General features: G+C 33.4%; 1 non-coding gene across 1 annotated transcript; it reads left to right on the top strand.

The window, feature by feature from the left end:
• The first annotated feature begins 747 nt into the window (after window positions 1-747).
• On the top strand, window positions 748-855 carry LOC112724576 (small nucleolar RNA R71). Its single transcript, XR_003163732.1, has one exon. It is a non-coding gene; the product is annotated as a small nucleolar RNA R71 (small nucleolar RNA).
• Window positions 856-2,861: the final 2,006 nt, after the last annotated feature.

Raw genomic sequence — 2,861 nt, 5'->3', positions numbered from 1 at the left:
AATGGCCTTGCACTCTCCTTTTGGGTTCTCTTCTGTATTGCTTGGGAGAGTACTAGGAGGGATTTCAGTGATCCTTTTACTCAGCTGGCCCACTTGTGCTTCCAGATTTCTAATGGAAGACCTTGTTTCATTCATGAAACTTACAGTGGCCTTAGATAGATCAGAGACTAGATTTGCTAAATTAGAATCATTTTGTTCAGAGTTCTCTGTCTGTTGCTGAGTTGATGATGGAAAAGGTTTACTATTGCTAAACCTGTTTCTTCCACCATTATTAAAGCCTTGTTGGGGCTTTTGATCCTTCCATGAGAAATTTGGATGATTTCTCCATGGTGAGTTATAGGTGTTTCCATAAGGTTCACCTAAGTAATTCACCTCTGCTATTGCAGGGTTCTCAGGATCATAAGCTTCTTCTTCATGAGAAGCCTCTTGAGTACTGTTGGATGCAGCTTGCATTCCATGCAGACTCTGAGAAATCATATTGACTTGCTGAGTCAATATTTTATTCTGAGCCAATATGGCATTCAGAGTATCAACTTCAAGAACTCCCTTCTTCATAGGCGTCCCATTACTCACAGGATTCCTTTCAGAAGTGTACATGAACTGGTTATTAGCAACCATGTCAATGAGTTCTTGAGCTTCTGCAGGCGTTTTCTTTAGGTGAATGGATCCACCTGCAGAAGTGTCCAGTGACATCTTTGATAGCTCAAATAAACCATCATAGAATATATCCAAGATGGTCCATTCTGAAAGCATGTCAGAAGGACACTTTTTGGTCAACTGTTTGTATCTTTCCCAAGCTTCATAGAGGGATTCACCTTCTTTCTGTCTGAAGGTTTGAACATCAGCTCTAAGCTTGCTCAGCTTTTGAGGAGGAAAGTACTTGGCTAAGAAAGCCGTGACCAGCTTATCCCAAGAGTTCAGGCTGTCTTTGGGTTGGGAATCCAACCATAATCTAGCTCTGTCTCTTACAGCAAAAGGGAAAAGCATGAGCCTGTAGACTTCAGGATCTACTCCATTAGTCTTAACAGTATCACATATCTGCAAGAATTCAGTTAAGAACTGAAAAGGATCTTCAGATGGAAGTCCATGAAACTTGCAGTTCTGCTGCATCAGAGAAACTAATTGAGGTTTCAGCTCAAAGTTGTTTGCTCCAATGGCAGGAATGGAGATGCTTCTTCCATGTAAATTGGAATTAGGTGCAGTAAAGTCACCAAGCATTCTCCTTGCATTGTTGTTGGGTTCGGCTGCCATCTCCTTTACTTGTTCAAAATTTTCAATCAAGTTGTCTCTGGATTGTTGTAATTTAGCTTCTCTTAATTTTCTCTTCAGAGTCCTTTCAGGTTCTGGATCAGCTTCAACAAGAATGCCTTTTTCTCTGTCCCTGCTCATAAGAAAGAGGAGAACAAAAGAAAAGAAGAGGAATCCTCTATGTCACAGTAAAGAGGATCCTTATTGTTAGTAGAAGAAGAGGGGGAGATAAAGGATGTGATGTAAAGGAAGAAACACAACTGTACGGATGGAAGAGATGTGAGATGAGATGTTAGGATATGAATGAATAAATAGAATAGGATGAGAGAGAAGGAGGGAATTTTCAAAAATTATTTTTGAAAAGGAGTTAGTGATTTTTGAAAATGGTTTTTGAAAAATGTTAGAAATTTTCGAAAATTTTTGAAATCAAAAATAAAAAAATAAAAATAATTAGTTAATTAAAAAGAAATTTTTGAAAAAGAGGGGAGATATTTTCGAAAATTAGAGAGAGAGAGTTAGTTAGGTAGTTTTGAAAAAGTTAAGAAACAAACAAAAAGTTAGTTAGTTAGTTGAAACAAATTTTGAAAAGATAAGAAGTTAGGAAGTTAGAAAAGATATTTTGAAAAGATATTTTTGAAAGGATATGATTGAAATTAGTTTTGAAAAAGATTTGATTTTTAAAATCACAATTAATGACTTGATTCATAAGAAATCACAAGATATGATTCTAGAACTCAAAGTTTGAATCTTTCTTAACAAGCAAGTAACAAACTTCAATTTTTTGAATCAAAACATTAATTGATTATGTTATTTTCGAAAATAACTAAAAATTTTGAAAAAGATTTGATTTTTGAAAAAGATTTTGAAAAAGATAAGATTTTCAAATTGAAAATTTGATTTGACTCATTGGTAACAACTTGATTTTAAAAAATTTTGAAAAAGTCAATCCAAATTTTCGAATTTGATGAGAGAAAAAGGGAAAGATATTTTTTTTTTTGATTTTTGAATTTTTATGATGCAAGAGAAAAACACTAAAGAGATGCAATGCATGAAATTTTTAGATCAAAACATATGATGCATGCAAGAATGCTATGAATGTCAAGATGAACACCAAGAACACTATGAAGATCATGATGAACATCAAGAACACATTTTTAAAAAATTTTTAATGCAAAGAAAATATGCAAGACACCAAACTTAGAATTCTTTAATGCTTAGGCACTAAGAATTCAAAAATGCATATGATAAACATGAAAAGACACAAAACAAAAAATCATCAAGATCAAACAAGAAGACTTACCAAGAACAACTTGAAGATCATGAAGAACACTATGAATGCATGATATTTTCGAAAAAATGCAAGATGCATATGCAATTGACACCAAACTTATGATATGAATCAAGACTCAAACAAGAAACACAAAATATTTTTGATTTTTATGATTTTCTAATTTTTTTGGATTTTTATTTTATATTTTTCGAAAATTATATGAAAAAAAGAAAAAATAAGGATTCCAAAATTTTTAATATGAATTCCAGGAATCTTGCCATGTTAGTCTAAAGCTTCAGTCCAGGAATTAGACATGACTCACTAGCCAGCCAAGCTTTCAAAG

This window comes from Arachis hypogaea, chromosome 11, assembly GCF_003086295.3.
Source record: "Arachis hypogaea cultivar Tifrunner chromosome 11, arahy.Tifrunner.gnm2.J5K5, whole genome shotgun sequence".
Lineage (NCBI taxonomy): Eukaryota > Viridiplantae > Streptophyta > Magnoliopsida > Fabales > Fabaceae > Arachis > Arachis hypogaea.
The sequence above is the reverse complement of the archived record's forward strand: the minus strand, read 5'-3'. Positions and strand labels throughout refer to the sequence as shown.